Source organism: Dipodomys merriami, unplaced genomic scaffold, assembly GCF_024711535.1.
Source record: "Dipodomys merriami isolate MVZ:Mamm:240054 unplaced genomic scaffold, mDipMer1.0.p SCAF_33, whole genome shotgun sequence".
Lineage (NCBI taxonomy): Eukaryota > Metazoa > Chordata > Mammalia > Rodentia > Heteromyidae > Dipodomys > Dipodomys merriami.
In genome coordinates, this window is record NW_027204826.1 from 14,380,980 (window position 1) to 14,401,908 (window position 20,929).

The 20,929-nt window shown below is 48.4% G+C and overlaps 1 long non-coding RNA gene across 1 annotated transcript; it reads left to right on the top strand.

The window, feature by feature from the left end:
• The first annotated feature begins 14,644 nt into the window (after positions 1-14,644).
• On the top strand, positions 14,645-19,590 carry LOC138841840 (uncharacterized). Its single transcript, XR_011376517.1, has 4 exons — positions 14,645-14,843; positions 16,763-17,336; positions 18,105-18,227; positions 19,355-19,590. It is a non-coding gene; the product is annotated as an uncharacterized lncRNA (long non-coding RNA).
• Positions 19,591-20,929: the final 1,339 nt, after the last annotated feature.

A 20,929-nucleotide genomic window follows, 5' to 3' on the forward strand; every position in this document is an offset into this window, starting at 1 on the left:
AATCCTAAGGAGGCTGAGATCTAAGGATTGTAGTCCAGACACAGCCCAGGAAGAAAAGTCCATGGGATTCCTTTGGGGGGGGGAGGGGGTCCGGTTGTGCGGCCTGAACTCTGGGCCTGGGCACTGTCCCTCTGCTCTTCAGCTCAAGGCTAGCGCTCTACCACTTGAGCCACAGCGCCACTTACGGCTTTTTGCTTTTTGCTTATGTGGTGCTGAGGAATTGAACCCAGGGCCTCATACATGCAAGGCAAGCGTTCTACCACTGAGCCACCTTCCCAGCCCCCATGGGATTCTTATGTCCAATGAACCAACAAGAAGCCAGGCGTGAAGCTGTGGCTCACGTGGTAGAGTGCCAGCCTGGTGTGAAAAAGCCAGGCAAAGAAGAAGAATGATGAGGAGGAGAAAGAGAAGAAGTTAGGAGGAGCCTCAAAAAAAAAAAAAAATCCAGCTCTTGACATGCTTGCAAGGTAAAGAAAGGTTCTGACTGACATAAATGATGATTGGGACAGAGCTAAGGAAGGTGCATTCTATTCCACTGCTTCTCCATGACATAATTTATGTACTCATAAGACACATTTTCGTTTCATCAAGAGCCATCTTGCCCAACCTTTCAACTGAGAGTAACTTTGAGCAAGATGAAAATAACCCCATCCATCACCATGATAGAAAGTTGTGTTGTTTTTTCTTTTTCTATGACTTCCGGGCCCTCAAAATGCCAACAAAATGCCAGGCATCTTTACTTCCTATTAGGGTTTGTAGAAATGCCTCAAGAACTACATTTCCTTAGGATTGTGCAAGAGCTCACAAACGAATGCATGCCACGTGTACAAATTCACCCACGTCTGTAAGGACAAAGCCACCTGCTCAGAGCAATAGTAAGCCAAAGGGGAAAAGCTGGGGACATTTGATTTTCTCTCCACCTGATGCACCCTGGAGCAAAACAATTGAAAGTGGGGATGAAGGTAGCCATATGGACATAATGGTTGCGATGGAGTCATTACCTCCTCCTCCCCCTCCTCCCCAGATTTTTCCAGATGTGTTTCCGAGACTTCTGCACACTCCTACACGTATAGGCCCAAACCAAAGTTCCCATCCTTAATATGGTGACTTGGGGCAAATTGTAGCTGCCCTGGTCTCCTCAGCCCTTCGCTGTCAAATGTGTGTGATGATGTGAACTTCCTGCCTGGTCTATTGGGGGCTACTCTTGTGAGACTTTAATCAACCAGGAGCTGGTGGCTTGGCATCTGTAATCCCAGCTACTCAGGAGGCTGAAATGTGAAGGTCACTATTCAAAACCAACCCTGGGCAGAAATCTCCATGAAATTCTTAGCTCTAATTAACTAATGAAAAGCCAGACGTGAAGCTCTGGCTCAAGGGGGTGTGCACCCAGCCTTGAATGAAAAAGCTCAGAGAGAGCACTCAGCTCTGAGTGTAAGCACTAGTCAAAGTAACAACGACTAGAGTAGTAGTAAATCAGCTGAAGCACAAGGATATCGCTTTGCCTAGGGAGAAGGGTGACTGTAATTGCTTGGGAAATGTTGCTTAGCCCATACATGCAACTTTTGTTGTTGTTGTTGTTGGTTGTGAGGCCTGAACTCTGGACCTGGGTGCTGTCCCTCAGCTCTTCGATTCAAGGCTAGTGGTCTACTATTTGAGCCACGGAGCCACTTCCGGCTTTTTCTGCTTATGTGGTGCTGGGGAATCGAACCCAGGGCCTCGTGCATGCAAGGTAAGCACTCTACCACTGAGCCACCTGCCCAGCCCCAATAGTTTAGTTTTATTAAGCTAAAAGGTCAGAGGTGGGGAGAGGTGATGGAATGAAGTCTGCTCTGCTTCTCTCCACTTCTTCTTCCTGCTCTCCAGAGCACAGATGTACTGTCTCTACACCCATCCACGCTCTATTGTTGAGTTTTAGATGCTTAGACTCAGGATATGGCACAATCTTTTTGTTGTTGTTTGTTGTTTGGGTTTGGGGTGGTTTTTTGTTTTGTTTTGTTTTTTGCGGGCTTTTTTTTTTTTTTTTTTTGCCAGTCCTAGGCCTTGAATTCTGGACCTAGGCATAGTCCCTAAGCTCTTTTTGCTCAAGGCTAGTGCTCTACCCCTTGAGCTATAGCACTGTTTCCAGCATTTTCTGTGATTAATGGGAGATAAAAGTCTCACAGACTTTGCTGCCTGCGCTGGCTTCAAACCTCCATCCTCAGATCTCAGCCTCCTGAGTTGCTGGGATGACAGGCGTGAGCCACCAGCACCAGGCTCCTCTTGTGTCTTTCGATGAGTGTGTCATCATTCTGTTTCTTAGATTCACTGGTGTTGTGTTACTGTGTGCTCATTATCATGTTCGTTGGCGCCCTTTCAGACTTCCTACTGCATAAGATTCCCTTGTGTAGCCCAACCCTTATTTCTCCCACCATTGACAGACAGTTTGTGTGATGTTTCCAGGTAGTGCTGTGGAAAGATTTTATTATGACAGTGCTGCAATGATCATCTGCAGCTACACATGAGCGGAAGAGTCCCTCGGTGTACAGAGCACACTGGATCACAAGTTGTTTTAACACTTGAGTCTAGTGTCAAGTTATTTTTCCCTTTAAGAACTTGTTCCAGTTCACCTTTTGATTCTCCCGTTCCTGGGCTCGGTGTTGAAAAAAAACACCTCGGAGAATGTTATTCCTGAAAGTTGAGGTTGCTAGAGTTTTGGAACGCTGGCTAAATGGGTACCCACAAATATCTCCTCCCAAACCGTCTGCCAAGTGAAGGAGAGATTTGTCACCACCAGAATTTCTCACAAAGAAGAGTCTTTAAGTGAGAGGTTCTGTGGCCCTCCAGCTTTGGGGGTGAAAGCCTACCCCGAATTAACTTGTCCTAGTTTGTCCATGAACAGAACAGTCTGTAACTGCTGGTTGTTTTGTTTTGTTTTTAACATGGGGACAGTGGCAGATGGCCCAAGGTGCTGTCTCCAACCCGCCTCTCACCAGACAGGATCTTCCAGCCAGACCAGGCTGGCTCGGAAAGGAAGAAGCATACATTTCCATCGCCTCTGTATCCGCCGTGCTTACTACAATGCCACTGAAACACACGGGCTCAACTAAACTTAAGCTAACCTATATGATCATCTCAATGTGTCTATTCATTGAGTGAATACATGTGTATTGCTACCACAGGCCAGGCAATGGGGCGTGTGTGTGTGTGTGTGTGTGTGTGTGTGTGTGTGTGTATACATATATGTGCAGGTGTGTGACATTATTATATATATATGTACACACACAAATATATATATATATATATATATATATATATAATCAATAAAGTTCACCAGAATTTTCACGATGTTCCAAATTTCTCACTGATAGATACTGGATTTTTATGAACTGTATTCAGCGCAAAACTCAATCTCTCTAAACTTTGATAACATTGATCGATTTGAAAAGCAGACCCATAAAATATGCCTTCTTATTTTCTGCTGAATTGCTGTAAGTTCTTCCCAACCCACATGACATACTCCCTCTGTGACAGCATCTCCAAATTCTCCCCCTCCATTCTCACCTCCAACATCAGTCCCTGTCCAAGCTGTCCAGATTGCTTTATTCTCTATATTTCAATACAATGCTCTATAAACCAATGCCATAGATCTTACCACATATTTCCTAATGTTTTATTTGTTCCCTGTGGGAGTACAAATTGTCTTCATAACACCAGCTTCTAGGGCAAGATGGCAAATATTTTGCTAGTGGGTCCCTACTGTCTCCTCCTAGGTCTGCTGCAGACATGAGTAATCAATCGTGACTTCCTTTCCCACTGAGACTCAGAGTGAATCAAGCATGGTGTTCAACACACTGAAATCAACCATCGGAGTTGGCAGGAAAAGAGGAAGCATGGTCGCAGGTGCTGGTGAGTGCACCCTACAAGTTTTATCAGTTAAATAAATGGAATGTGATAATACAATTTGGTTTCTGGGGTGGGGGGAATCAGAACTGTGAATGAATAGAGTAATACAAATGCCCACATGCTGAAAACCAGGACAGGTATAGAAACAGGCCAACTGGCACATGCAGACCTGGAACCAAAAGATGGTCATGGAATTCGTCCAAATTAGCTCACCCCCAATGATGTAACTGCATTTAGGCCAGGCAGTTGTTGAAGTGAATTAAGCTGATCAGCTGTGTCAGGACATGGCCGTTAGGTGAACGTATCTCTGCAGAAAGGGATCGTTTCGATGTGCACGGTCTTGCTAGGATCACATAGTTCGCACCGTCTAGGTAAAAGCATCAAAACAGCACTCAAGACTTCTCTGAACATTTTCCCAATCGACTGGCAGTCGTATACTCTTGAATCATAAGAACACGTTAACTTAAAACTAACCCAACGCTTTTATATTCATCCACTTACAGAGCAATAAAGCAGGCCAGTGAGATGGTTCCTGGGTGATCTCCATGATATACTGGAGATCAGGAAGATTAAGGTTTGAAGCCAGCCCAGGCAAAAAGCTAGGGAGACCCCATTTCAATCAAGAAGCCAAGTATGGTTGCACACCTCCAAGGAGAGAGTCACAGACAGCAGAATTACTATCTAAGGCTAGAGCAAGGGGGAAAAAAATGAGATCTTACCTGAGAGATAACTAAAGCAAAAAATAGGCTAGGAGCATAGTGCAGGGCTGGGGCTGGGGTTCAAGCAAAAGGTCCTGAGTTCAAATCCCAGTGCTGCAAAAAAATAATAAACAGTAAAATAGAAAAGCATCTGAAAGCATATTGACATGGTTCTCACATTTGGTGGGAAGACTAGTCTAGATTGAATATCCACCAGAAGTGTGTTGAGCTTTGGATTTTTTATTTCTGGTTGGGGGATATCTGCATATACATAAGAACATATCATCAAGTCTAAACACAATTTATACATTCAAACACACATTCATTTATATCTCATGTATACTTTGTGCAGACAGTCTAAGAGTAGTTTTGTACAACCTTTTAAATACTTCTGTGCATGAAATGAAGTTTAATAGTGTGAGATTTTCCATTTACGGCATCATGTCAGGACTCCAAAAAAAATTTTTTTTGGATTTTGAAGCAAGTTTGGATTTCTGATTTTGAGATTAAAGATGCTCAAGATGTAAAATCTAATTTTAAAAGTCTCTAGCTTTGAGACAAAAATTTTTTGAGTCACAGAAGTCCAATTTATTTCTGTCTAGTTGCCCAGCCATTAATGTGTGTGTGTGGGTGGGTGTGTGTGTGTGTGTGTGTGTGTGTGTGTGTGTATAATATCCCAAAAAACTCATCGCCAAATTCAACTTCTACTCATTACACTCATCTGAAAGGCTTAAAGAAAACTCATGGTAAGAAAATACTGTTTGAAACTCAATTTCTGCTAATCCAATCTTTAATAGATCTTCAGATCTGAGAAGCACAGACCTAATCTGTGCAATTGTGCCTCAATATCCTACAACACAAAACCCCGGGATGCATGTCTCAACTGAAATTTCGCCGGCAAACGTCAATCACTCTGCGTCTGTCGGCTCTGATAACCGCAAGCCAGTCATGGCTCGTGAGCCATTGAAAGAGGTTTGTTTGAGAAGCTGTGTTTTTTTTCTTAAATTGAATCCTATAAACTAATCATGTAATTATTAGAAAATGTTTAGGTGTGCTTGAAAACACTTGAGAATCTGAATCTACTTTCCCAACTGTGAAATTTTTGAGTTCTGAACCTAGATCCCATGTATCTAGTAAAATTAAAACTGCATCCCTGAACTGAGAGGTGCTATGAGTATTTAATGCAATGAATTTCCAAGACTGACTACAAAGAAAAAGAAAGGGAAAAAAAAAGCAGAGACCTCTTTAATAATTGCTTACTGATGCCATGTTGAAGGGTAATATGTTCAATATATTGGGTCAAAATGAATCTCACCTGGTCCTGATTACTGTTTTAACATAGTGATTGCATAAAACTTCTAGATGTAATCAGCATTATATTAGCAATGTTCCGTACTCTCTAAGAGCTTTCAGTATCTAAAAGAACCTCAGCTGGGCACCGGAGGCTCACACCTGTAACCCTAGCTATTCAGAAAGCTGAGATCTGAGATCTGAGGATTGTGGTTCAAAGCCTGCCAGGGTAGAAAAGTGTGTGAGACTCTGATCTCCAATTACCCACCACAAAGCCAGAAATAGAGCTGTGGTTCAAGTGGTAGAGCACCACACTTGCTTCTTGCTAGCCGGGATCCTTGGAGAAACCAGGAGATGTTGGTGAAAGGGTATAGACTTTCAGTTATAGGATGGAAACATCTGGAAACCCAAGGAACAGCATGGTCACTAGAGTTCATAGTAATAGTACTATGGTACTATAGTATATTGTTGCTTTCCAAGTAAATCTTTACCAAGCTTTTGTAGTTTACAGACACTTTTTTAATCACTGGCTTGGTACTTAATTGGAGATAAGAGTCTCATGGGCTTTTCTGCCCAGGCTGGCTTTGAACCATGTTCCTCAGATCTTAGCTTCCCGAATAGCTAGGATGACAGGTATGAGCCACCATGGACTGAATGTATGTCCATCCTCCTCCAAATTTATATGTTAAAGACTTCATTCCCAACCTGCCTGTAGGCAGAGCTATAGAGAGAGGAGGAAGAAGAAAAGGAGAAAGAGGAGGAAAGGAAAGAGGAGGAGGAAAAGGAAGAGGAGGAGGAGGAAAGGGAGGAGGAAGAAAAGGAGAAAGAGGAGGACGAAGAGGAGAAGAAGGAGGAGGAGGAGGAGGAGGAGGAGGAGGAGGAGGAGGAGGAGGAGGAGGAGGCGGAAAGGACAGCAAGGAAGAAAAGGAGGAAGAGGAAAAGGAGGAAGTGACAAAAAAGGAGGAGAAGGGAGAAGAGGAAGAAGAGATGAGGGAGAGGACAAGAGAAGGGAGAGGAAGAAAAGGAGGAGGGAAATGGAGGAGGAGAAGGAGGAGGAGGAAGAGGAAGAGAAGAAGGAGAAGAAGGAGAAGAAGGAGAAGAAGAAGGAGAAGAAGAAGAAGAAGAAGAAGAAGAAGAAGAAGAAGAAGAAGAAGAAGAAGAAGAAGAAGAAGAAGAAGAAGAAGAAGAAGAAGAAGAAGAAGAAGAAGAAGAAGAAGAAGAATTATTTATTTCCCACACATAAGCCACCATGGGTCACTGGCAGCATCTCTCGGGAGGGAACTCCTTCTGGGAGCACAGGCTGGCGAGCTGGGAGCCTCGGCCCCAGGAGGAACGCTCACCCACCTCTGTCTGCAGCTGGGGATCCAATCAAGCGCACATCTGCTCCCCAGACATGAGACCCTCCATCCCAGGGTCTTGGGGGGGGACGGACCCATGGAGCCCAGCCAGGTTTTCACAGTGAATCCCTGCTGGGCCTCCGCTTCCTCTCCCTTCTGGCCCCCTTGAATCCTGAGATCAAAGTACAACCCTTTGTTTGCTCAGCCTTATGCAGAACACCTTGAATTCTCAGCCTGAGCACAGCTGAAAGCTGAACGCAAGCCAAACAACACTGCATTGTGGAAAAACTTGAAAACAGCAAGCCCTCACAGATGATGGGCCGGTCTCTGCCAACAAACCTGGGGGTTATGTGAAGTGGGGAGTAGGGGGCCCTCTCCCCTCAAGTCAAATATAAGAGTCTGATGGTCAGTCACTGCCTGAGCTCCAGATGGAAATCGGGAGCTACACCCACAACCCAGTCAGACTTCAAATTAAAATCTGGCCTTAAATTCTTGTGTGTCTTGGTTTGTTGGCTGGCAGGGAAGGGGAGGGAGTAGAGCTGGTGCTCCACCACTTGAGCCAAACCTCCAGTCCAACTTCTGCCAGTTATATTGGGGTTTTTTGGAGCTAGAGTCTTGTGGACCTTCCTGCCCAGGCTGGCTTTGAACTTCCAGCCTCTGGGTCACACGTTTTTGTAATTATCCCAAGTCCTCTCCTGCCATGTCCTCTGTGGTTCTCTTCCACTCTCCATCCATACCACCCTTTGAAATGTTGTTGTTGTTGTTGTTTGTACAAAAGACACATGCTGGACTGGGAATGTGGCTTGAGCAACAAGAGTAGCTACCTAGCAAGTGTGAAGTCCTGGGTTCAACTCTCAGTACGGCCAAAGAAAAAGACACAGGTGAAGCCCCCAGAGAATACAAGACCTGTGAGTCCTCAAGAAAAAAGAAAAAAATGTCAGTTACGCCTGCTCTGTGGGACGCTGGGAAATTGGATCTCTCTAAGATCCCACGGAGAATCCTTGGCGTATTGAGGTTGCCAGTTTCCCTGCTGTAGAATATCCCCTCCACAGCCAAGCATCCTTAGGAAATTACTGAGCCACAAATAGGGGAAGACGAGGCCCAACAAGGCTGCAGCACACCCCTGTCTGGCTGTCCCTAGCATGGCGGCCAGAGGTATCTGTGGTAGGAACCACTGGTGTGGCTTGTCCATAGTGAATAAAGCCCTCAGTTCCCCATCCAACCCAAGCCAACAGCCTCCAAAAGGCAATTCTTCCTAGAGGAAGGCTGTCCACCTGTGGGAGCCCAAGGTGGATGTAATGGTGGAACTACTCATGGGCAGAGAGGTGGAGCTACGGAGAGGGTGCAAGTCTATGAGTGAGTGGCTGTGGTGGAGATGGAGAGAATGAGGGAAGGGGCGACACGTCTAAAGTGACCTGTGGAATTGAAACCCCTCTGTACAACTACGCAAAGAAAACATTAAAAATGAATTTTAAAAACCATAACCCAGGGCTGGGAAGGTGGCTCAGTGGTAGAGTGACTGCCTCGCATGCATGAAGCCCTGGGTTCGATTCCTCAGCACCACATAAGCAGAAAAAGCCGGAAGTGGTGCTGTGGCTCAAATGGTAGAGCGCTAGCCTTGAGCTGAAGAGCTGAGGGACAGCTCCCAGGCCCAGAGTTCAAGACCCATGACCAACGATATATATATATATATATATATATATATATATATATATATATATATATATATATATATACACAGAGAGAGAAAGAGAAAGAAAGAAAGAAAGAAAGAAAGAAAGAAAGAAAGAAAGAAAGAAAGAAAGAGCCCAACCTTGAGTGGAAACTTCATCCTACACTGAGCTGGACCCTCAGTTGCCTGGGGAAGGATCTGGGTCCTAGCACCCTTGTTTCCTTTGGAGTTCACTGTAAGCACAGATGGTGACACCTGGTGAAAAATGAGCAGATGGATGGATGGATGGATGGATGGATGGATGGATGGACGAGTGTGTCACCTTCGACCAGAGAGATCTGAGAGCAGATCCTACTTCCTGCTCATGGGCTGGGTGGAGCTGGACGCTTGAGTTCCCCCCAGCACTCATGTCTCTTCGCCAGCAGGGAAGGAGATAGAGGAGCTCTTGCCCCTGGGTCACTGTGGGAATTAAATGAAGTAATTCATGGCAAGTGAGGAAGACGAGGCCCCAGGACCAAGAAAGTATCCCTGAATGGTAGCCATCGTGATCGGAGTCAGCCACAGTAGGAGCCACAGCCTCTGCAGACAGTTAATGAGAAGGGCGGGATTGAAAGGTCCCGTCACCACACCTTCATCAGAATTACCCAAAAAGTGGGGGGCCCTGCTGATAGTCCACTGCCATGATCTGGTTTCCCAGCCCCTGCCCCCCCAGAATGGAAGATAATAGTAATAATTAATAATAATATCAAATATTTCTATGTTCTCCCTGCCCTGCCTATTGCCCCCTGACATCCTAGGTGTGTTGTGGCTATTCCTGCTCTGTTTGCTTATTTCTCCATCACTCTCCTGGGCAAAACTGACTCCCTCAGCCACAGCTGGGAGACAACTGCTTCTGACCTCCAGCCTTTGGAAGGTCAGCTCCAGAGGCAGCATCTTTCTAGCAACGGTTGCCAAGGAAGAGGACGAGGGTGGACTCAGGGGAGATGGGGAAGGCTGGATAATTGGCATTTGTGTGAATGGGGAGGGAGGGGTGGGAAGGGCACATGAGCAAGTGGCATCTCTCTCTTTGGTTGGTGAGTGATTCTCTCCCTTTGTCAGAGCTCTGGCTGCCCTTTGGGTTCTATTGCATTTCGTTTTCCCAAAATAGAAAAGCCGAAACTTATTTAGTCCAAAGTTTCTCAGTTCCTATCCGACCCAAAAGCCCATTGTATAGGAAATACTTTGTATTCTTAAATAATACTAAATAGGGCCTAAATAATTTTCAAAGTTTTCATTTGTTCTCTCTGGCTAATATTTAGTTTTGGCCGTGTGGTCTGAACTTTTACAATCAAGGGTAGAATATTCAGGAAAGCCCTCAAGTGTCAAAGGCAAAATGCCAAGGAAGGAACTGAGAAGGAGAGAGGAAAAAAATAAACAAATGCATTCCGAGAGAGAACGGCCACAGCTGAGCACAGGTACATGCCTGCAATCCCAGCTACTCAAGAGGCAGAGGATCACAATGTAAGTAAAGCCCCAGGTAAAAAGGCAGCTAGATGCCGGTGGCGCACACCTGTGATCCTAGCTACTCAGAAGGCGGAGATCTGAGGATTTCTGTTCAAAACTAGCCCTAACAGGAAAGTCAATGAGACTGACCTCCAATTAACCACCAGAACAGCTGGAAGTAGGGCTGTGGTTCAACTGGCAGACAGCTAACCTAGAGCAAAAGAAATCTCAGGGACAGCATGCAGGCCCTGAGTTCTGCCCCAGGACCAGTACCAAACAACAAAAAAAAAATTAATGGATGGATAGATGGATGGGTGAGTGGATGGATGAATGGATGCGTATGGATGGACAGACGATGTATGTATGTATGTATGGGTAGGTGGATGGATGAATAGATGGATGGATGGGTAGATAGATGGATGGATGGATGAATAGATAGATAGATGGATGTGTTTAGATGGGACAGATGATGGATGGATGGATGGATGGATGGATGGATGGATAGATAGATGGATGTGTTTAGATGGACAGATGATGGATGGATGGATGGATGGATAGATCAATAGATGGGTGGATGGATGGATACATGGATGGATGGATAGATAGATGGATGTGTTTAGATGGACAGATGATAGATGGATGGATGGATGGATGGATAGATCAATAGATGGGTGGATGGATGGATACATGGATGGATGGGTAGATGAGTGGATGGGTAGTTAGATGGATAGATGGATATGGATGGATGGATGGATGAATGGATGGATAGATGGAAGGATGTGGATGAACAATGAATGGATGGATGGATGGATGGATGGATAGATGGATGGATGGATGGATGGATGTGTTTAGATGGACAGATGATGGATGGATGGATGGATGGATGGATGGATGGATGGATCAATAAATGGGTGGATGGATGGATACATGGATGGATGGGTAGATGAGTGGATGGGTAGGTAGATGGATAGATGGATATGTATGGATGGATGAATGGATGGATGGATAGATGTGGATGGACAGACGATGAATGGAAAGATGGATGGATGGATGGATGTGTGTGGATGGACAGACGATGAATGGAAAGCTGGATGGATGGATGGATGGATGGATGGATGGATGGATGGATCGGGGTGTGGCAGTAGAGGATAGGTTGGAAGCAGGCTGGGAGTGGAAAGGCTGTCATGTGACCTGTGCCTGGGATGGGGACATGTTCTAGAATGAGGAGGGGTGGAGAGGGTGCATGTACTCAGTCATTCTGGCATACTCAAGGCCAGAGAGAGCTCACAAAGTCTCTTAGAGGCATATTCCAAGCGTATTAAAAAATGTCTAGGAAATTAAAATAGAAGAGATACAATCAGCCCCGAAATGCACTATGAACTTTGTCCGTCTGGAAATAGTATTCTCCAAGAGCAGACAGCTGGGCAGAGGATGGGGGGGCGGGGCCCAGCACCCCCAAGCCTGGTAGACACGCTGAAAATCCATTCCTGCCAGAGGTTTTCTTCTGGGTTTGGCAGTCATTTGGGAGATTTTTATATTTTTTTTGTATCCTAGAGACATTTAACTCTGTACTTAATTTAGGTTTAATAGGCCACTATTATGTTAAATAGAGACCAGCTGAACCGATTATTTAAGACATAGTTATGGTTGTTTAACAACCATTGTGGTTTGACTGCTACATCTCAATAAAGGTCTACCCAGTACTCGGCTGTTATTAAGACTCATGTCGGGGAGCCTCCTGGCCTAGCGCTGCCTCCTAACTCCTCTTCTCCGGCTGGCCTCTGGTTTGGGGGTGGGGAGGGGGTTGTTTGTTTTGTTTTGCCCACATCGGAGTATTCACAGAGACTTTAAAACCAACTGTGTCTGTGGGTGGCCGTGGAGTAAGGATGGGCCTTCAGACCAAGGACAGACCCTGGCCACCACCCATGCACCTGTCAGCCAGCTTCATGGCTGCGTGGCTTGGCTGGGGTGCTGAGAGGCACGTGTGTATGTGTGAGTGAGTGGACATCTGTGTGTACGAATGTGCACGTGTGTGACTGTGTGTATGAATGTGCATGTGTGTGACTGTGCATGAATGTGCACGTGTGTATGAATGTGCACGTGTGTGACTGTGCATGAATGTGTGTGTGCCTGTGTGTGGGTGCATGAGTGCACATGTGTGTGATTGTGTGTGAATGTGCATGTGTGTCTGTGCCCATGTGTACATTAATGTGCATGTGTGTGACTGTGTGTGTGAGTGTGCCTATGTGTGCATGTGTGTATGTGTTCTACTAGTTCTGCTTCTCTGTGTCACCTCTGGTTGCACATGCACACCTGCACAGGGCTATAAACAGTGGAGGATGCTCAGGATCTTCCTTATGCTTCCTGTCTCCAGTTCCTCTCTGAGCCGCCCTCCAGCTAAATCAATAACATCTCCTATTGAAGAGCTGAAAGCTGCAGTGGGGGAGGGGGATGGAGGCATGGCTCAAGTGGTAGAGCACCAGCCATGAGTGAAAGGCTGAGAGGGCCATGCCCCGGGTTCAAGCCTTTCTTGGTACCCACACAGGAAAAACTAAAAATCACCCATTATAAAAAGCTTAGTTTGTAAAATCTGCAGTGATAGTGGACCTTCCCATGCACGCTCCACGGGGAGACTATGATCTTGACAGAAGTCTCCAGGCATCGATTCCTCAGGTAGATTCTGGAGAATTCAGGTAGGGCTGCGCCAGCTTGCATCAAGCTGGGCATCCAGTCCATCTCGGAAGGAGGAGGGTCACAGACCGGCGTCCTGGGGCCCTAGAAGGCACATGGAGATGAAGGTAGATGTGGCGCTGGGCTCCCCAGAGAACAGAGCAGAAAGGACAGCCGCTCCTTCTCCATGGTAGACACCAAGCCAAGAAAACCATTGGCAGACACCAAGGAGGCTGCAAGGTGGAGCCACGGGACGGGGTGTTGGCCGTGGGGGACGACATGGTTGTTGGTGACAAGGCATTCTGCAGAGACAGGACTCTGCCTGCCGGGCCGAGGCCGCCCGGGTCTGCCACCCGACCCCAGCTCCAAACGCTTCTTTGCCTTTAGCATGTGTTTCAGAGAGGGTCTCGCGCTTTCGCCCAGGCCAGCCCCCAGTGGCAATCTTCCCATCCACCTCTCAGTGGCCCAGAAGACGGGAGTACATCCCCCACCAGGCCCACATTGTTCTGGAGAGAGGGTCTTGCGAACTTTTGCCCAGGCTAACTATGAGCCTTGATCTTCCTAGTTCCACCTCCATCTGCTTTTAGTCTCTTCATGTTCTCCCCCTTTTCCTCCGGGCACACGTCAGAAGGAAGAGCCAACGCACCCCTGTGGCAGGAAGGCCATTTCTGGAGAGACGGCAGTGTCTCACCTGGCCAGCACCCCCAGCATCACAGGGCTGGAGGGGACTCCTCTTGTAACCACCAAGGCCGTAAACACATGAGCCACCAACCACGTTAACTGCGCTTGGACCAAGAGATGAGTTGTTCTGTGAGATCTTGGAGCAGGGGATCCCCGAACCAGAACCGCTCCCAATCCTGGTGCGGCAGATTCCTGTTTCCCCGGATGGAGGGACAGACACAGCCATCCCCAGGCCCGGCTGCGGGCTGTGGCAGGTGGAAGGTGGGTGGAGGGCAGGGGAACCTGGGAAAACTTCAGCAAGGATAAGCTCCCTGCCACCTCTCCCCCCACCCCCAGAAAAGAACAGCCAAACCCAGCCAGGGTGCCCAAGCCCTTGGGTGCTGGGTGAGATGGGGGATCACTAACCCTATGAAGCCAGTGACCATGTATCCTGCCTTTCTAGCGGCCTCCTTGGCAGGCAGAAGCTCAGCTCCAGGGTGCCCAGGGGATCCTTTCCCTGCGGACACTCATTCCAAGCCTGGGAAGCCCCCACCTCTGGGCCAAAGCCTGGCCACTCCCCACGGCAAGGGACGGGTGGCCCGGAACACAGTCTCCAGAGGACCAACCCTCCCCCAGCAAGTCCTTCACCCCAGCCCAGACAGCGCCGGATGGATGGCAAGGCCGGAAAGAGAGGACGGGGAACTTCCTTCCCTTCTGTTCTTTACGAAGAGACACTGGCGGGAAGCAGCAGGCAACATGAGCTCCGTATCTACCATAAAAGGGTGTTGGGAAGAATCAATCAGCAAGTTCTCCAACAGGCTCATTACCTTATAAAGCAATGGCTGCGGGCGTGGGCAGGCTCCTGACACTGTGACCGGGAGCACCGGAGGAGCCCGGCATCTCCGTCCCGTGGCTGGGGCTCCACGGCCTCTCACTCTGAGCCTACATCATCCTTCTAGAACCTTCTGGATTTCTCTGCACAGCTCTTTGCCCATCGGGTTGCCGTTTGCCCCTTCCTCCCCGTCCCCTCCCAGTGGTGGCATCGCATGCATCTCGCAACATCTCCTGTCACACGCTGGTCACTTTGTCCTGCCTGTCACTTGGCTCTGAGCACCTTGAAGTAGGACTCAGCTCTGGATCTCCAGCACCCAAGTAGGTGGATGACTGAATGATGGAACTTAGAAACCCACAACATGGCGGGGGGCAGGGGGTGGGCGGGAGAGTGTCATCGTGGAGATGGGAGGGCAGGGATGGTAAGGGAAAAACAAAGGAGGAGGCAACAATGCTGGATAAGAAATGCACTCATGACCTGCTCATGTCATTGTAACCTCTCTGTACCGTATTTTCACAATTAAAAAACTTATTAATAAAAAAAGAATTAAAAAAAAGAAACCCACAACATCAAAATCACGTTCCTGGGGCTGGGAAGGTGGCTCAGTGGTAGAGCGCTTGCCTTGCATGCCTGAGGCCCTGGGTTCGATTCCTCAGCACCACATAAGCAAAAAGCCGGAAGTGGTGCTATGGCTCAAGTGGTAGAACGTTAGCCTTGAGCTGAAGAGCTGAGGGACAAGGCCCAGGCCCGGAGTTCAGGCCCTATGACCGGACCCAAAAATAAATAAATAAAAATAAAAATAAAGGTAATAGGAAAATTTAAAAAAATCACGTTCCTCTTTTTATTTTTTATTTTATTTTATTTTTTTGGGGGGGGTCCAGTCGTGGGGCCTGAACTCTGGGCCTGGGCACTGTCCCTCAGCTCTTCAGCTCAAGGCTAGCGCTCTACCACTTGAGCCACAGCGCCACTTCCGGCTTTTTTGTTTTTGCTTATGTGGTGCTGAGGAATCGAACTCAGGGCCTCAGGCCTGCAAGGCAAGCGCTCTACCACTGAGCCACCTTCCCAGCCCACGTTCCTCTTTTTAATGCAGTTAGTAGAAGCTAAATCAGGGGTGCTGGGATAGTGTTCAAAATCCTTGTCTAAGCAAGGCAACACATGACTCACGCCTGGAATCCTAGCTGCTCAGGAGGCTGAGATCTGAAGTTCGCAGCTCAAAGCCAGCCCGGGCAGGAAAGTCCCTGAGACTCCTATCTCCAATGAACCACCAGAAACCCAGAAGTGGCGCTGTGGCTCAAAGTGGTAGAGAACTAGCCTTGAGCAAAAAGAGCTCAGGAATAGCACCCAGGCCCTGAGTTCAAGCCCCATGACAGACAAAACAAAATCCTTATCTTGCTGTAGCCTGTCTGCAACTCTCCAAGGAAAATTGTATGGCTTGGCCCATCAAGCAGAGTGGATATTATTTTCTTGGGGTTTTTTGTTTTGTTTTGTTTATTTTTTGCAAATCAATAACCTGATCCGTTCCCATATATCTTTTTTGACATCTAGACCAAACTGGCTACAGTTTTGTTTTGTGCCAGACCTAGAGTTTGAACTCAGGGCCTGGGCATTGTCCCTGAGCAATTTTGCTCAAGGCTAGCACTCTACCACTTAATCCACCCTTCCACTACCAGCTTTGTGGTGATAAATTAGAGGTAAGAGTCTCATGGGCTTTTATTCTCCTGGCTGGCTTCGAACCATGATGCTCAGATCTCAACCTCCTGACGTGCTAGGGTTACAGGCGTGAGCCACTGGCACCTGGCTTTACGGCTCCGGTTTTTAAAAGTGCAAAGCAACGTCAGAGTGATATTCACTGTGCTCACAGACGACATTCTAGTAATTGTCCACGTTCTTTTTTTTTTTATGGAGTCATAAAGACAACGTTTTATGGCCAGTCGGGCTGACATCTTTATCCAATCTCTTCATACGCACATTCAACAGATCCTTGTACCAATAAGAAACATCCAACCAAGGTTTATTGAGTGCCTGCTCCGAGCAGGCCCTAAGTAATGAGATTTGTCTTTTCCAAAGCTTTCAAATTTGCTATTAAAAAAAAATACACGCTTCAATTTCACAAGCAGTCAGAACAAAAGAAAAGAAAAGAAAAATATTTGGGTCCGGTCTCCCCAGTGGGACCCACTAGGTAAAAATACACACCTAGCGTTGCCCAGAGAAATCAAACCTTCCTTCATATGTCTTCCAGATCTCCTCAAGGGCTTTGTCTCCAGCTGGCTCTGCTGAACTTACTCATTAAACCCAGCACACGAGCTCTGTCGCCAACCAGCTCAGCTTTGCCGCCTCCCCTCCCCACTCCGCCCCGCTGCAATCCATCACCCTTAGGAACTTGGCCCAGAGGCTTCGGATGCACCAGTGCAAGCCCCTCCCCACAGAAAAGCCCCCCCCCCCAGCCTCCTGAGCAGAGTGTCAGCTCCGTGTGTTAGTTAACCCTTCCAAGCCCTCTCACCTCATCCTGGGACCCAGCTCACCCTTTCCTGGGAGGGACGGTGTGAAAACTGAGAGGAGACCCTCGTGAAGCTAGCTGGCCACAGACAATTGGGGACACAGGGGTCCGGTAGTAGGCTTCCATGACAGAGGCCTGGCAGAGAGCAAGAGCGGGTCCTGGAGGCAGAAGGACCCACGTGCCCTGGATGGCCAAGGAAGATCCAGACCGGAGCTGTGAACCACGGGAAATGAGGAGAGCCCCTGAGGGGGGCGTGGCCTGAAGGTATGGAACAGAAGAGGAAGACAGAGCACCAAGAAAGCCAAGGAAGCGAGAGGTCAGTGTCATGGGGCGGTGGGTGGGCCTGGGGGTACCGGGCGCAGTGGATGGTCCCTGTACCTCGTAGCCCAGGGAGGCCACAATCCAGAGATGCTGCCGTGTGCCAGGGTGTTGGGCAGGTCACCCCTATTAATGGTGTTTGCCACCTCCGCTATTTCAGCTGACACTGGGTTTGTCGGGATGCACCTCACCAGTCCTCATCGAATCCTCTGAGCGTCTGTCCTGCAGCTTTCGTTCCTGGGGGCACAGCCAACACCAACCACTGGTGTCCTTCCCCACTGTCTCTAGACACAGCAGTCCCTGCCTTGTCTACTGACCCTTTTCCCCAAGGGCCCCTTGCCAGGGCTCCCGTGGGGCCTACGCCTGCTGGGACAGGAGTGTAGGACACCCAGGTGGTGTCAGGGCACGGGCCCAGCTCTGCCTTCTAAGCTGCACTGTCCCTACCACTTTCATCCAGTGAAGCTTTTAAGGCTTTGTAGCCAGCTAAACCCTTCCTAAGGAATGGAGGTCTAAGGCACTGGTGGCTCACACCTGTAATCCCTGCAACCGGGAAGACCAAGATCTGAGGATCACAGTCCAAAGCCAGCCTGGGCAGGGAAGTCTGTGAGATTCTCCAGTTCATCAGCAAGAAGTAGGAAGTGAAGGTGTGGCTCAAGTAGTAGAGCACCAGCCTTGAAGAAAGAAAAATAAAAAGCCAAGGAAAGCCCTGAGTTCAAGCCCCACTACTGACACATACAAAAAAAATTTTTTTAATGATGTTGTATAGAGAAAATGGTCTGTCTTTGGGAAAGAGAAGCCAAGACAACCTCCCGGCCCAGCAAGCCCAGCAAGAGTGCAGAAAATCCCTCTGCGCCATGCATTCACTGTGGTCACCTAGGAGATGGGCCTGGTATGTATGAGCGCAGGGCCATGGCTATTGGGAGCCATTCATTTACTCTCGAAAGGCCGCACTCTGCTTTTGTGCCTGTCTCCACAGCGAAGGCTTCCTGGAGGGGGGGTGGGCATGGAGAGAAGGGTTGGGGGGAGAAGGTGCATTTCACCCGGAAGTAATCCACAAGATGGTGCCTCAGTATCCTTCAGCAGAAACAACACCAGGAGGTGACCCTGAAACCCCAGGGTCCCCGGCTCAGATGACAACTAAGCCACCAGATAAAAGGTCAGAGGAGAACTCTCCCTGAGATGTCTGTCCTACAGGCAGAAAGGGTCAAGCACGGCCAGCTATCTCAGCCCAGGAAGATGGGGCGGGGGCCCTCATGCAGTAGAGATGCGAGCGATTCTCCCTTCTTGCATGTTGATGGTGATCAGCCCATCCCTGGAACAAATGACTTTAAATGATTGAAATAGGGCTGGGTGCTGGTGGCTCATGCCTGTGAGCCTACTTACTCAGGAGGCTGAGATCTGAGGATCCCAGTTGAAAGCCAGCCCTGGCAGGAGAGTCTGTGAGACTCTTATCTCCAGTGAACCACTAGAAAACCGGAAGTAGAGCTGTAACTCAAAGTTGTAGAGCACTAGCTTTGAGCAAAGGAGCTCAGGGACAGTGCTCAAGACCTGAGTTCAACCCCCATGACAAGAAAGGAAGGAAGGAAGGAAGGAAGGAAGGAAGGAAGGAAGGAAGGAAGGAAGGAAGGAAGGAAGGAAGGAAGGGAGGGAGGGAGGGAGGGAGGGAGGGAGGGGAAGGAAAGAAGTAGGGAGAAGGATGGAAGGAGGGGAGGGAAGGAAAGAAGGAGGGAGAAGGAGGGAAGGAGGGGAGGGAAGGAAGGAAGGAAAGGAGGGAGGGAGGGAGGGAGGGAGAAGGAGAGAAGGAAGGAAGGAAGAAGAGAAGGAAGATAGAGGAAGGAAGGAAGGAAGCAAGCAAGCAAGGAAGGAAGGAGTGGCACTGGGTGAATGACTAGGGAGTGTTTGTATTAAGTGCTGTCCACCAGCAGGGCTCCCTCTGAACTTGCTTCATCCGTTGTTCCCTCCTGTCGGCTGTGCTGGTGCTTGCCTAACCTCCCAGCTCTCCTGCATTTTGTGCAGTCTTCCAGGCTCCCGTGCCCCCTGCCTGGGGTGCCAACGTGGACACAGAATCCCCAGAGCCATTCATAAGTAGCTTAACAGCAAGAAGCACTTCATACCTCAGGATGATCCGGAAACGCCTGATTACAAAGAAGTTTCTCTCCCCTCCAGTCTGTACTGGAGGCAAACTAATGAACTCGATCTCAAAAAGTCTTCGTGTCCAAAGCACCATGTAGCAAAAATAAATTAGATTTTGTTTCGAGATGGCCATTTTCATCCTGGTGAACGAGCATCGGGAAATACACCATCTTCCCTAAGGAAACTCTCCCTGTAGTAGATAGCCAGCCTGGCTCAGCATGGAGAGGCAGAGGGGGGTCTTGGAAAACATCTTACAACAGACATGCAAGTCACCATGCCAACCAAATCACACCGTAACAAGTTTGCTAATTATCCTTAAAAATGGTAAGAAAGCCTGCTGCCTAAGGAAGAGATCAGGGTGGATATTGAGAAAAACAGCCAGAAAAAAGAAAAAAAAAAAAAAAAAAAGGAGGGATAGGGAAGCTACACCCTGCACTGTAAACCTAACTATTCGGGAAGTTGAGATTTGAGGATTGAAGTTCAAAGCCAGCCCTGCAGGGGAGACTTTTGTCTTTTTAAAAAAAAAAAAAAAAAAAAAAAAGCTGGAAGCAGAGCTGTGACCCAAGTGGTAGAGTGCCAGCCTTGAGCAGGAAAGCTCGGGGACAGTGCCTAGGCCCTGAGCTCAAGACCCAGGACTGGCATACTTGCACCTTGTTTTGGTTGTTAATTGAAGGTAAGAGTCTGATAAGAGGGGCTGGGAAGGTGGCTCAGTGGTAGAGTGTTTGCCTTGTATGCATGAGGCCCTGGGTTCAATTCCTCAGCACCACAGAAAAAGCTGGCAGTGGCACTGTGACCCAAGTGGTAGAGTGCTCACCTTGCGTTGAAGAGCTGAGGGACAGAGTTCAGGCCCCATGACTAGCCAAAAAAAAAAAAGAGTCTGGTAAGACTTTTTTTCCTGCCTGGTCTGGCTTTGAACCATGATCTCCGGATTAGCTAGGATGACAGGTGTGAGCCCCGGTTGCCTGCCAAGAATCATGTGACAAGCACAATGTTGTTGCCTTAAAGAAAACTCCAAAATCAAGTCCCAGGAACTTGAGGCTGCCGAGAACCTGGGTCCCCCCTGGAGAGACGCCCTTTTTCAGTCATGGGTGCTTCAGAGAGTTGAGAGTCTTCATCCTGAGATGAAGGCTTAGAGTAGAGGTGCACATGGTTGCCTCTCCTTCCCCTGGCTCTCCCTCCCTGCCTCCAGCCCTGCACCCCAGACCTTCAAAAGCCCCCACTTCCCGAGGCAGCATCTGCCCGGGGCCACGCCCTCCCCCAGCTGTGTCTGCATAGCTCCTCAGGCCAGGCCAGGCCCCTGGCCTGGTGAGTCCACATGGGAAGGAGAAATTCCCAGCATTCCTTGTGTAGAAGACATTTGCCAAAGGCCACGCGGGGAGAGCAGAGCCGGGCCGTCCTTGAACAGCCCACCGCAGCCTCAACGCGGAGACCAGTGCGGGAAAACCTGGTTGCATTTCA